Source organism: Limulus polyphemus, unplaced genomic scaffold (genome assembly GCF_000517525.1).
Source record: "Limulus polyphemus unplaced genomic scaffold, Limulus_polyphemus-2.1.2 Scaffold269, whole genome shotgun sequence".
Lineage (NCBI taxonomy): Eukaryota > Metazoa > Arthropoda > Merostomata > Xiphosura > Limulidae > Limulus > Limulus polyphemus.
In genome coordinates this window covers 494,823-510,729 of record NW_013665879.1, presented here as the reverse complement: position 1 = coordinate 510,729, position 15,907 = coordinate 494,823, and positions in this window count along the sequence as shown.

The window sequence follows — 15,907 nt, the reverse complement described above, 5'->3', positions numbered from 1 at the left end:
ATAAGAGGATTTAAGGGTATTAATTTACTTATGTCATTACTCAAGTTGAGTTTTATATAAAGTAAGCCTCTTACGATCGGTTGTAGGTATAATAAATTAAGATTAGAGTAACTTAGAATTGATTTCATAATTTATAAACTTAATAAACGCGTTTCTGTTGTTGCTTTAACCAGCATGTACGCAAAACAATACAGAAAAGTGTTACGTGTTCATTTATAAATAGTTACCAGGAAAGTAAGTTAATTACAGTGAAAAATACTACTTGTATTTATTTTTTAAAGGTATGTGTGAAGTAATATATGGTCAGTATGACCAGAATGTTTTAGTTAGGTAATCTTTCTTAGTGCGCCTAGCATGGAATAGTAGGTAGAGGTTAGGTAATATTTGTTAATATGGCCAGGATGTTGTAGTAAGAAAGTGTTAGGTAATTAATATTGTGTTAATGTGGTCAGGCTGTGGTGGTAGGTAGATGCTTGGTAATATTGTGTTAGTATGGCCAGCACGAAGTAGTGGTAGATGTTAGGTAATTAATATTGTGTTAGTATGGCCAGGATGTGGTAGTAGGAAGATGTTACGTAATTAATATTGTCAGGCTGTGGTACTAGGTAGATGTTTAGTAATATTGTGTTAGTATGGCCAGGAAGTGGTAGCAGGAAGACGTTAGGTAATATTGTGATAGTATGGCCAGTATGTGGTAGTAGGAAGATGTTACGTAATTAATATTGTCAGGCTGTGGTACTAGGTAGATGTTTAGTAATATTGTGTTAGTATGGCCAGGATGTGGTAGTAGGAAGACGTTAGGTAATACTGTGATAGTATGGCCAGTGTGTAATAGTAAAACGATATTATGTAATATCGTGTTAATGTGTCCCGAATGGGGAAGTAGACAGATGTTAGGTAATGCTATATTTCTATGGCTAGCCTGAAGAAGTCGGTAGATGTTAAATAATATTTGTTAGTGTGGCCAGAATGTGTTAGTTGGCAGGTGTTACATAATATTGTGTTAGTATGGCCAGCATATAGTAGTAGGTAGATGTTAGGTAATTTATTAACATGATCAACATTAGGTAGTAGGTCGATGTTAGGTAACAGTATTAGTATGTCTAACATGAGGAAGTAGATAGATGTTAGGTAATATTATGCCGGTTTGTCTAGAATGTGGTAGAAGGTAGATATTAGATGATAATGTCTAGGTATGGCCAGTAAGTAGATGTTATACAATACTGAGTCAGTATGACTAACATGAAATATTAGGTCGATGTTAGGTAATATTGTGCCGGTTTGTCTAGAATGTGGTAGAAGGTAGATATTAGATGATAATGTCTAGGTATGGCCAGTAAGTAGATGTTATACAATACTGAGTCAGTATGACTAACATGAAATATTAAGTAGATGTTAGGTAATATCTGTTAGTGTTGGTGTTTTCAATAAACGTGGTTTTGGAGATCTCTGGGGACCTGCAGGCCTACATATGGGAAGCGTGTGTCAGACTACGTACGTCTCATGAATGCCAATTACCTGAGATGCAAAATAATCCCTGCAGTAATTATACTAAATTGTCAATCTCTGTACTCACGCAAGCTCGGTACACAGTCTGCTCTTATTTTTTGAGCTGGTTGAGCAGAGTTTGGAATATGACTTATTCACAAGTCATCAGGCTAATTAACTGGCTGTTCAGCAATGTTACAGCCTTTCGTGACCGCTGTTGAAAAGGAACTACGTATATCATTTAATATCGTGTCTGATTGGTCACTGGATGTGGAAATATTTCTGTATTTCAGCTGCTAAGTAACGTCGTTCATTTTTGTTGAATTAGATGTGCCAATTTACATAGATGAACATATTATATTCCCTTACTAACATAGGTAACTTTCAAGTGTGTTCACGTGATAAGTGGTTAAAGTAATGAAAAATACGAGTTAATTCAATGTGTGATGGTGTTTCCTTAATATTCTATTGAAAGTCTGGGTGCGTGTATGAAACTGAATCTTAATAGACATGATAATTTTGGTTCCTCTATTTACCATTAAACGTGGAATAATTGTTTGTGTATAGCATAGAAAACTTGTTCTAAATATGATATCAATTATTTACTGTAACTATACATATGCCATACAAATGTTCTGTTTGTTTAAACCTTCGGTTGCGTGTTATCTGCGTTAGTCGTCCCTAATTTAGCAGTGTGAGACTAGAGGGAAGGCAGCCAGTCATCACCACCCACCACCAATTCTTGGGCTACTTTTTTACCAACGAATAGTGGGATTGACCGTCACATTATAACGCCCCCACGGCTGAAACGGCGACATGTCCTTAGTGACACAACGATATATTTGCGGACTCAGAACGCTAGAAACCGGGTTTCAATACCTTTAGTGGGCAGAGCACATTGTGTAGCTTTGTGCTTAATTTCAAACAAGCAAAAATTACAGACAGATTTATGAATTAGGGAATAACTATTTAATATTACTTTTAAAGTTATGAAAAGAAATATCTATTTTGTAGTTAGACAAGTTCAACATATTTAACTGTTTTTTATAACAGTATTGAGAAATGATTTCTTTTCAGAAAAGAAACAAGGAGGATAAACGTCTTTGACTACTTTTAATAATACAACCACAAATAGTATTCTAAACAATTTAGCATTTCAATTTTTATACCTTTATTACATTCTAAATTTATCACCTTTTTTTTCTAACATTATTTTGTGGTTTTTATTTTTAATGATTTCTAAATCACTTCAAATGATATGATCATTAGAATAACCGGTTATTATCAATGCTCTTACAAAGTAGATTATTAATTGTTTCAAAACCCAAAGCCTTCAGTAACATTTTCAGAATTAAAAAAAAATAGTCCTATGGGTTATTTATATTTAAAACTAAATGTACGGTTGTAACGACTTAATAGGAAATATTTCATCTTGAATACTTTTATGCATTATAGAGAGAAAAACTAAATAATCTTTATTTGTTTGTTGTTAAGCATAAAGCTACACTATGAACTGATTGTGCTATGCCCACCAAAGGTATGTTTCTTTGTTTTGAATTTCGCGCAAAGCTACACGAGAGCTATCTGCGCTAGCCGTCCCTAATTTAGCAGTGTAAGACTAGAGGGAAGGCAGCACCACCACCATCCACCGCTAACTCTTGGGCTACTCTTTTACCAACGAATAGTGGGATTGACCGTACATTATAACGCCCCCATGGCTGAAAGGGAGAGCATGTTTTGTGTGACGGGGATTCGAAACCGCGATTCTCAGATTGCGAATCGAGCACCCTAACCACCTGGCCATGCCGGGCCCAAAGGTAAGAACTCTGTTTTTAGCTTTATAAGCCATCAGACTTACCGCTGAGCCATAGGGGGCGAAATCTATCACAGTGTGGAATCTTTTATCCTTTATTTGAATGCTATTATAAAGTGGAAGATAATTCCATTTCAGTCTAAACAAACTTAAATCAAAAATAAAATCTTTATAATGAATACTTTTATATCAAACTTAAAATGAATGTTAATAAATACGTTTATTTTTGTACAATTTAATTAGAATATCAAAATTCAAAATATTAATATGGTTAGAAAACCAGAATTCAAACTTATACAAAGATTATTAAAATTCAAAATATTAATATGGTTAGAAAATCATAATCCAAATCTACACAAAGATGATCAAAATTCAAAATATTAATATGGTTAAAAAACCAGGATCCAAATCTATACAAAGATTATCAAAATTCAAAATATTAATATGGTTAGAAAACCATAATCCAAATCTACACAAAGATTATCAAAATTCAAAATAGTAATATGGTTAAAAACCAAGATCCAAATCTATACAAAGATTATCAAAATTCAAAATAGTAATATGGTTAAAAAACCAGGATCCAAATCTATACAAAGCTTATCATCAAAATTCAAAATAGTAATATGGTTAAAAAACCAGGATCCAAATCTACACAAATATTATCAAAATTCAAAATAGTAATATGGTTAAAAAACCAGGATCCAAATCTATACAAAGATTATCATAATTGATCCATTTTATTATTTGTTTACCTCTACCTTTTTTTCTGTACTGTTTGATATTTAGATGTCAATTTGAAATAAATGTCTGATGCAATTTGTTTTGCTTAAGGATTAAAGATTCATCAATTTTATTGTGAAAATCCTGATTTAGTCCGTACGGATAAAGTTTTTTTTTAATAAAAGAATCTTCTAATTCTATCAAAATGGGTATTTTAATAATAATAACAGAGATCGGATTAGTAAAGGTATTTATTGAATTAGTAATAAATCTAAATTTAATATGCGTTTTATGTAATTTTACCATTAGAAAATAAATTAGTGTTAAAATGATTTATTTCAGTAGGATACAGAAAGCGATTGAGTAGCTAGCTAGACTAAGAACCAATAACAAATTAACGTTAAACAGAGAAAGGTAAGTAGAAGAAAGGCATAAATATGCATCTTAACATAATTTTTCGTATAAATTAATAAAACAGGTCTGGTATTTTAAATCACATCAAGCATATATTAGATGATATATTCAGCACTCAATGATGAAAAATGTAGAAAAGAAAACCAAATATCAAGGGTGAAACTCAAAATTATGTCAGTGCGTTTAAACTAATAATTTTGAGCTTTAACGTATTGCACTTTATTTGCCATACAAACTGGTTTGAACATATGTTTATACTGTCAATGATTGTGCAAAAAAAAAAAGTTAATGACTTCAATTCGATTGTTAAGAAGTGATCAGTACGAAATATTCTAAAAAAAGTACTGACCTAACCCAGGTACATATTTGTATGTAAAAACAATTGCTTTGAAATTACATTTAGTTTCATGTAAAGAGCTTACTTTCAAATAACCCATTCATAAATCAAAACCAAAACCAATACTTCTTTCTTTTATATAGCCCTGTATTGTAATATTGGTTAAAATTTTTCACCACTCTTAAATGTTTAAAACTAATAATAACACTTGTTTTTTTCTAGGTCGTTCAGAAATGATAACTTCAAAACCACATTTTATGTGTAAAGAGTAAAAAGTGGGGTTTTTTTTTACGTAAAATATTGATAAGTGAAAAAAACTAATTTGTATTAACGTCCACAAAATACCTTCAACAAATGAATATAACTGTTGTTAAATGAACAGTTGACAGGCAAAAATAGGGTTTCACCGAAAGATACTGTTACTGAAATGTTCAACGAGTATTTCATTCAAGTTTATTATCGTTGATTTATATTGAATTACATTTGATGTAGTACAAACTGTGTGATTTTTTTTCGTAGAACTACGAATTATGTTACACATAACTCAATGATCTACTTCGTTTTTATGTGTTTTCATTAAATCTAGAATGTATATTTAGTTTACCAGTTAACGAGTTCCAGTAGTGATGCAGTAAACGATTACTGTTCTAGCAGGTGTCGTACTGAGAAAGACAGAATGATAAAAAATACAATTCTAAATCACTGTCTTTCAGTTTATTAAGTGTACAATATCGTATGTATATCACTTAAGTGTACAATATCGTATTTATATAACTTAAATGTATAATATCGTATTTATAAAGTTATATATGAGGATATGTGATTTGTAATGTAAAAATTAAAGTTACTTTAAAAATGACAAAATTTTATGTTTAAAATATCTTAATTCATGACCAAAACAGCTAGGGATGGCCATCTAAAACCCTGTTATCTGATGAATGGGGCTAATAGCAATCAATGAGCCATGAAAAACCTTGTAATAATATCGGGTTTCTATCACAGAGGCACAGCAGGGTGACTCACGCTGACGACCTTAGATGGCGCTTTTGTTGGAAATGGACTGTGTAAACAGTCTTCATTATGATGCTCGTCTACAGGTGTTTGAATTTAGGAGCATTTTAGTTATTAAGTTTCTTCATAACGTGTATATTGTTTAAGGCTCATAAAACCATTTACAATGAAGAAATATTTCACCTTAATTTTTAATTTTTTAAAGTTTTGTAATTGTTTGGTGAGTTACATTTAATGTAGTATACCGCACTGACTCGTCGATTGCGTTACAATCTTTGCCACACCATTTCAGCTCTGTTTAATGTATCTAAGTTTACTCTAATTTAAGATGGGAAAAAGGTTAGTTGTGTTTTGGAATTTATCTTATTCAAGACATTGTCAATTACTTGGAGAAATAATGCGCTTGCCTTGTAATGGCTCAAGATTAAAGACACAAACTTTGTTATGGTGTAAAGCCTGTAAAATGCACCATATCTCGAGGCTGCCCGCGTACAACACAAACCTTACAAGTTTTGTTTCTTGCTTTTCCTTCTATCGAAACTTAACACTTCAACTCGAGGCTTGGAAATGAATACGATCTTTATAAAATGGAGACAATAAGGTTAGTTAGTACTGAATGAGGGACGAGCGAAGCGCGATGGTTAGCGTGACAGAATGTGGATCTGACGTTTCGGGGTCCGCATCTCTTTTCCCTTCAAAAGAAGAAAGAAATCGGGCACTGCTGTTTGGGACCATTGGTGTGTTGTAAAAGTGATTATCAAATCCCACTTTTCGGTCTGAAAAAAGTAGCCCAAGAGATGGTTGGTGGATTGTGTTGACCAGTTTGTATATGGCTAACGTATTTATTTATTTTAGCCAGTACCTTTAGTCTGTCAGTTAACAAGATTCTTTAATAATACAGTAAACAATTATTTAACTAACAGGTGTCGCACTGAGTAAGACAGAATATTAAACAAACAGAATACAATCCTAAATCACTGTCTTTTAGTTAAATTAAGTGCAAATACCGTCTTTAAAAAGTATTGCTTAAGTAGCTTTGTGCGAAATTCAACAGATAAATAAATAAGTTTGTTATTAAGTAAATACCTGCACCATTGGCCATCTGTACGCTGACCACCGCGAGTATCGAAACTCGAATTGTAAGGTTGTAAGCCGTGAGATTTGCCGCTGAGCCACCGGCGGGTACAAATAAATAAATAAACAACAGTACTGAATGTTTCTTTTAAAAATCAATAAAAGTTTAAACGTAAAGATAGCCAGATTTCTACTTTTTGTTTTCACAGTATTTTAAAAACATCATTTAACAGTTACAATGTTTTCAAGCTATTCGATTTAACATTTTTTTAGTTTTTGTGTTTTTATATTTGTAGCAAAGCTGTTAAGGCTATATATATACCAATGTCCTTACTTTTGAACTACTGACCAGAAAAAATGTAGAAAATCAGTAACAGCACACAAACCACCATCACGTTCAAGGAATGGTTAGCTTATAACAATGTAGAAAATAAGTAACAGAACACAAACCACCATCACGTTAAGGGAATGGTTAACTTATAACAATGTAGAAAATCAGTAACAGCACACAAACCACCATCACGTTCAGGGAATGGGTAAGTTATAACAATGTAGAAAATCAGTAACACCATACAAACCACCATCACGTTCAGGGAATGGTTAACTTATAACAATGTAGAAAATCAGTAACACAATACAAACCACTATCCCGTTCAGGGAATGGTTAGCTTATAACAATGTAGAAAATCAGTAACACCATACAAACCACTATCCCGTTCAGGGAATGGTTAACTTATAACAATGTAGAAAATCAGTAACACCATACAAACCGTCATCACGTTCAGGGAATGGTTAACTTATAACGCACCTACAGCCTTAAGTTCGGGGAATATTTTGCAGTATTTCCCGAATTCTAACTTGTCTCGACAGTTCTTCCACGAGTCTAATAATCATTATAAATTCCTTAATTATTTTTAAGAATAAAATCTTATGCCTCCAGGGTGAATTACAGCTGTAAAAATACTCTAAAACAAGATTTATGTTCTCGTAGGATTTATATTATTTGGTGAGTTATATTTTGAAGAAAGAATTAGTATTAAAGCTAACTTATCGTAGTGCTTATTTCTGAAATTTTTGCTTCATCACGTTATCCTCTTAAGTGCTCATGGATACTTGATTCAGTTAAATAATTTCCATAATTTATATTCTTTATGATCTTATGCATATCACTGACGTCAGACCTAAATGACTGTCAATTTCTACAGAGTGTCAGTTGCTCGCCTTGGGCGTCAATTGCTTTGCTGCTGTGCTCGTTAACTTGAATCCCGTCATCACTCATGTTGTGCGTGGAACTCCGAGCTTCGTATACATGTATTCCAAGTAATTGATGACACAATTGCCGACTATTATCTTAAACCGATCATTTCAAGAGGTCTTTCATTGTTTCGCCGCGAGTCAACTGCATGAGACCTTCAATCTTCAACAATCTCGAAGATACAGCTGTCGTGACGAGGATCATAATTATAATTTTTACATATCTCTTATAAGAAATGATAGAGCTGCCAGGGTAGTCTTTGTACCAAAATTATTTAAAATACTTATAAATTCTGCTAATACACATATACATAATTTATCTGAACCCTATTAAATACCGCTGCATATTTATTATAACAAATATTATAAATAAAATAATACATAAACCTACTAGCAATGAAAATGTTCACAGGCTTTTAGTTGAAGAAAGATATCTTTTAAGCATAAACAAGCCCCTCAGTGGCATAGCGGTATGTTTGCGGACTTATAACGCTAGAAATCGGGTTTCGATGCCCGTGGTAGGAAGAGCACAAACAGACAGCCCATTGTGTATCTTTGTGCTTACCTACGAACAAACAAAAGCTTAAATAATTTCAACCGTTGTCCAGCCAAGGCTTAAATATTAAGGTTCTCCGGTAAGTTTACGGACTTACAACACTAAAATCCGGGGTTCGATTCCCCGTGATGGACGCAGTAGATAACCCAATATGGCTTTGCTCTAATACAAATAAGCAAATAAAGATTAAGACAATTCAAAAAAGTAATAAAAATATAACTCGAGTAATGTAATGTTTTTAAAGGAAATAAAAAAGGATATTAATTTTTAAATATTTGAATATTACCCAAATATACAATTTTCAAGATTTATAACAAAATTTCTGCTTGGAAAACAAAAGCAGGAATTTGCTTGTAGCATTGAAATGATGAATATTATGTTAAATATAATAAATGAATTATAAGTGATCAAGAAGTGAATTTTGAGAAATTTCTAACCGTTTCTTACCAGGAGAGTAAACTAATAAAACCTTGTAGGAAAACTTCCTCAGCGGGTACAGGGTACATAACTGTGAATTTTGAGAAATTAAAGTCTTTTTAAGAAATCATTTATGTGCGTCTAGCCAGAGTTGAAAATAACAAGAATAAATCAACTTAGGATATGTTATTACTTACGTTTATTAATAACAATAGAATTGGCTAGGCGTGGCCTAATGGTTAGCGTGTCGGAAGGTCCGAGGTTCGAGTCCTTATATGTTGCTGAATACACTCTGCTCTTTCAGTAGTAGAGGCTTATCATTGTGACAGCTAGTGCCTTTATTTGATTATGAATAGCCACATAGGCGGCGGGTTCTCTTAAATAATTCTAAATTAAAGATGGTTATGTCTGAACATTACGGGAGCCTGACATGGCTGCTTAGGGTGAAAGTTCTAAAGGCACAAGAACATACTATTTCTGTATATGTTTCATCGCACAGTGACCAGGATGTAGTAGCGAATAAAATATCTCCTCGTGTAAAATAAAAAATTTCTTTCTGAGCAAATTCACATTTCAATAGAATCAATCTGAAAATATAAACTGTAATTTTCTATGGGAAGATTGCATAATTATCAAACTCTTTACTAAATGTTTATAATGTTTGGCATATCATAGTTATCGGGTTTCTGAAGAGCGACAGTCAAATCTCCCTGTTCGATCAGACAAGAGTAGCTCAAGGGTTGGCTGTTTGTATTATTGACCAGCTGCCTTCCCTTTAATCTATTTGTTCTACGGCTATGCATAAATAGCTCTTGTGTAGTTGTACGTGAAATTCTGAAACAAAAAAAATAATTTCTACTGTTCTAGCTACTACTTTTGAGTTATGGGGAGCAAACTAATGCTGTTGTGTCTTGTTTATCTTTACTTGTTTTTCTTGGGACAAAATTTTAGCAGGTTAACACCTTATCAATTTATCTTTCTTTTATATAATACTATTATCAGGATATCTACCTTTTGTTTAGAATTATATTTTATTTTCTGTTTGTTGCCCTTTATGTAGCATGTTAATGCCCTCTTGCGTGCAAATAATAAATTACTAAATGCTTCAACGAAACGTTGGTCTGAAGAAGATAGGCCAATGTTCTGTCGAAACATGTAGTATGTTCCACCATTAATAAACCTTTTCTTTATTCTTATAAATCGTTGTTTGCCTACCTATTATTATATTAGTATAACGTGCTTCCTTACTCAAGTAACTGTCTTTACTAAGTTTCATGTTACCTCCCCGGTGGCTCAGGGATAAGTATGAGAGCTTTTAACAATAAAATTGCGTTTTGATACCCGTGGTGAGCGCAGTACAGATAGCCCATTGTGTAGTTTTGTGTTTAATTACAAACCTAAAACAAACAAACTAGATTTCAAAGCATCGTCTGAGCAGATATTTGCTTGATTAAAAAGAATAATTTGGTGACACATCGAGTGGTTTGCTGTGGTTCAACCATTTCGTGAAAAACATACATATATTTACTCTGAAGTATTGGTTTTACTGTAAATCAAATTCTCAATAAACAACTGATGTATATAAATGTACATATATATATTTACAATAAGTAACAAAATAGAAAATAATTAAACATATTTATTTCATAGAATGGGAAGATATTAATAAATACTTAGTAAAATACTTTCTAATGTTCAGTTCATTATTTAGACGTTTTCTGTGCTTAGTTCCATACTCACTGTATTTCACGATGAAGAAATATGAGCATTACAACATTAAATTTGCATGATCTCCAAATGGCTGTATATGTGTTGATGTGCACGTGGATAGTCACGCGGGCGCGTGCACTCTTTCGCATTGTACATCTGGAGTTTACAGTGAGACTACAGTCATCACACTATCTATCCTTGATATCAGAAATTGGCCGAATATTCAAAGTGAGGTACAGTGCACGAGGCTAACTAGCTGTGGATGAAAGCGACAGATGTGCAAGTTTACCAGCAGGTGGAGTGTGCGATTCTGAATACATATTATACTAACTCAAATTCTACCATTTTCTCCCCTTTTTCCTAATTTTCTATACCATTTCCAGTTTGCCCCTGAAGAAGAAACGTCCACCTTTCGTAAACGCTCAGGTTATAAGGTCTTTATCCTTTTGTATCAATACTTATTGAACCTACGTGTTTTTCTGATATCATGAACATTTCTTCTTTACATATTTTACAATTTCCTTTACTCTGATGTTATCACATTTTAAATTACGATATACCCATAAAACTGATCCCATGTTTTTACATGCAAAATATGTGATCTTTTCCGGCTCTTTGTTTTTCTCAATCTATTTTCATCCCAACTCTCTTTCTAGCTTATCCTCATTTTCCCCATCACTCTCTAGTGATTATTTGATTTTGTCACTATCGTCAGCACACTTCTCCTGATATTTTCTGTATTATTTTCTTTCTTATCCTATGAATCTATTTTAATTATATCTAAGATTTTTCCAATCCTGCTTCAAATCTTTCTTTTTTAAGTCCTTAATTGTATTTGGGATTTCATTATCTGCTTCTTTTTTTACTCAAATGTTTCAACTATATTTTATACTTAAGTTTCGATTATTTTTTGCAAGTCACACACTTTTTATATGGTTCTCGACCACGTCCAAAAAAGTTATTATTAAACAAAAAATCTTTCACGTATTCGTTTTGCCACCTGTCTCACCGGTGGTACAGCGATACGTCTATGGACTTACAAGGTTAAAATCCGGGGCTTTGATCTAAAATAAACCACACAAACCTTTGTCACATTTTAATTTTCACAATATTTTTCTTCAAAATGTCATTACCTTTTAAAGGAAATTCAGGATTTTGGCCAGGGTGATTCAACTTTTTTTGAAAACTGTAAAGTGAAGGCAGATAAAAATTCGATGGAAACTCAATAGAACTTTATTTAGATAAGTCACTTAACCAAAAATATGCTACTGAACTCTGTAGGAAACAAATTATTACCCCAAAAAAAACGCTTTCTTTAATAAAGTCCAATGTGTTACTTGTTACTCTTTTACGCGCCATTTTAAGCTCAACTTGCCTAAAAAAAACGAACATAACAAACTCAATTTTCTTTATTTTCGGATTAAACGGTTTAGTTATTTTGAAACGATTATATTAAGCACTATTTGATAAGAAGTTTGTACTAATTTCAGTTTAAGGCAGTCAAGCATTTATTTAGCTACCTTTCCATACATCATGACTAACTCCAAATTGTCAAGATATTTTGTTGGATTTAATTATTCATATCAAGTTTTGATGTTATTCTATTTTAAAAGGGTTTGTAAACCTTTTGAATGTCTTTTTATTCTCTCGCTTTCATGTTTGTTGGTTCATTTAAGCCCCCAAGTGGCTTAAATGTCTGAAGGTTTATAATGCTAAACATCGAGTTTCGGAACCCGTGGTGGGCACAGCACAGATACTCCATTGTGTAGCTTTGTCCTTAATTTCAAACAAATAAGCTCTTAATTGAGTTTTTTGTTAGCCCCTTTCTTAATTTATGCGTTCTTTATTTGTCATTTTTACAATTTTCACCCACTTTTCTTTCTCGTTTCTTTAAATTATGTTTCATTTATAGTATTTTGTTTTTATATTCTGTTTTTTCTCTTTTGTTTTGCATTTTCTCTTTCTCATTGCCCAGCTATTTTATATGTTTATTCATGGGTGTGTTTAGATTAAAAAACAACACAAAACCGCAAACGACACTTTTGAAGAATGACAAATCAGATGATGATGATGATGACGATTTATTGGGTTTCTACATATAAAGTAATTAGGTCTATGAGATTCCCTGCTACGAGTATTATAATCGAGTTTAGCTGCACATTTATGTAGAGATTACTCAAAGCACCAATCAAGAAGTTTTCTCGGGGGACCGCGCTGTGGGTCAAATCAGGCAATAATATAGCAAATGTATACTCACCATACTTTATAAGTGAAGCGGAACAAGAGAGGCGGTGAATTTTGTCATCAGCCATCCTCAATCTGACACTGAACTGCTACTACTGCTAGCGACTTTCTCAATATTTGATAAGCATGGTTTCCATTACTAATATTGTTACCAACATGAGACAGTCCTTTTTACTGATACCGTTACCGGCATACGAATGTTTTTTTACTGATGCTATTACCATACGAGCTGCCTTTTCACTGATACGGTTGTCATCATGCCACTGTTTTGCGGTCTTTCCGCATATTTCGAACCTTTTTTTAAATGTTTGTTGAAAGAATAGTAAGGCTTACGGTAACTATAAAATATATTAAATACAAAATGTTATCTATCTATTTAATTTTAGTTATGAGCCATGGTGCTAGCTTGCTTCGATCAGAAAATAGTGACAATATCCATTCATTGTTTTAACTATTTGATGACTATGTTATAGCTAGGTGGTGTTTACATTTCCTTCGATATACCAATCTGATATATACTATATGATATCAATTTTAACTGAAAGTATTAAACATCTTGTAACGGGTATTAGGCACCAAGAAAAACGAGTCTCGAAATATATTAAGGTTATTCCATAGCTATATCAATATATTGATAATTTGTAGCATGCTTTGTGATACAGGTTGTTTTTTCAGATTGTTTGTTTTTTGTTTTGTTTTGGAATTTCGCACAAAGCTACACGAGGGCTATCTGCGCTAGCCGTCCCTAATTTAGCAGTGTAAGACTAGAGGGAAGGCAGCTAGTCATCACCACCCACCGCCAACTCTTTTACCAACGAATAGTGGGATTGACCGTCACATTATAACGCCCCACGGCTGAAAGGGTGAGCATGTTTGGTGGTATGCGGATTCGAACCCGCGACCCTCAGATTGTGAGTCGAGCGCCTTATCCACCTGGCCACGCCGGGCACTTTTCAGACTGAAGAACTCAGTTAACATGTTACGTTTTAAATCATACTTCTTTCTTTCACTTTATATGATGAAATATTTGGTTAGTAATAAGTAGCTCAATAAGAAAAATACAACCTTTACTCATTTAAAATAAAACTTTTCTATATGATAATCGTTTCGTTTTCATTTCATGACTTTTCAAACTGAAATATTCAGTTTAACAAATATAACGCATACCTTAAATTAACGGTTTGTATTCGTTTTTTTTCTTTCTTTCGTTTTAGGAAGAAATATAAAATTAATATTATTTTGAGGGATGATATATAAAGCGCTTTTTTATTCGAAATAACACGTTCGTGTTGTGCATACATATACATCCAGAAAATGTCGTCTATTTCGAAAATAATTATGCGTATGATAAGAAAAATCACAATAAAATCTACACATCAGTCGCAAGTGAAATATTCGTGTGTGTTTGTTTTTTTTTGGACAGTTTTTGTAAAAACAAAATGGAATTATGATATGGTATGATGTTCCGACTGACGGGTTTCAAGCCCTGTTGAATATGTTTTATACTTTATATAAAAACTTTAATAAATCACTAAAATCTAGTGCTGCTAGTATATTTCCTTTGCCCAATACATTGGATCACTAAAATCTAGTGCTGCTAGTATATTTCCTTTGCCCAATACATTGGATCACTAAAATCTAGTGCTGCTAGTATATTTCCTTTGCCCAATACATTGGATCACTAAAATCTAGTGCTGCTAGTATATTTCCTTTGCCCAATACATTGGAGCCCGGACGGTCAGTGCATTGTGCGATAAGGTTACCGGTTGAACAAAGTTACTTTCTTTTGCTGTGACAGATGAGATGACGAACTTTGACACGCGTTTCTTAGGCGTTGCTCACTCATCAGTGTCAAAACACTTTCTCGAAATGTGTGTTGCTTTTCTTATATGTAAACTTAAGAAAGTGCAAATAAAGAAGTGTTCTGAAGAGAGCAAGAAAATGTGCATGCACACCCATAATTATATGAAAATTGAGACCCTAATGCTTTCATTTTCCAACAAATTTATTTACCGAATTTAATATATATATATATTATATACCGTGCAAGTGGTGTCATGCGTTACTGTTTACTAATAGATTTTCAATTATTCAGTATTCGAACTATCTCAAACATTCAGTTTGTGTCATTGATCACAAAGTATATAAACTTTTTTTTAAAGCTGTTACCCCTATTTCGGGCCTGGCATGGCTTGATGGTTAGGGTGCCCGACTCGCAATCTCAGGGTTGCGAATTTGAATCCCCCTTAAAACATTAAACATTCTCGTTCTATATGGTTGGTTGCCGACTGGGTCAGCCGCCCAGGTGTAAAAATTCTTGGTTTAGTAAAATACCGGCCGATCCCAAACTAGTTGGGATTAAAGTCGTAAAAGAAAAAAAAACTATTTCAAGGATTTTTTTTACAGTATTTTTTTGTACATGCATTGGAGTTTGATGTACTTTATGGGGCGGACTACAGATTGAAAAACTCAAGGTTGGAGCCCTCAAAATTCTGCTGAACATGCTTCACACTTTCAGTTATGAAAATGACAGTCAATCCCGATAAAACAGGCCTACGAATTTAAAATTGTTTGGTTTTAATAACAGATTTTTTCCATAATTCAGCTACGCAGATTTCGAAAATAATATTTCTTTTTTTTCTATCACGTAAGGATTTTTATTACAAATTGGTAAAAAAAAAACTCTTAGTTAGATCAAATTATTATTTCGTTTACCACAATGAAAATTTTTTATTATTATGTTTGGGTTCTAAAATGATCAGTAAGACTCTCACGTCGCGATTGGTTTAGAGAAATCTATAGCCAGTGGTTGTCAACATTTCAAGCATAACAAAATGTGATCCGATTTCAATGAAAATGATTTACTTAT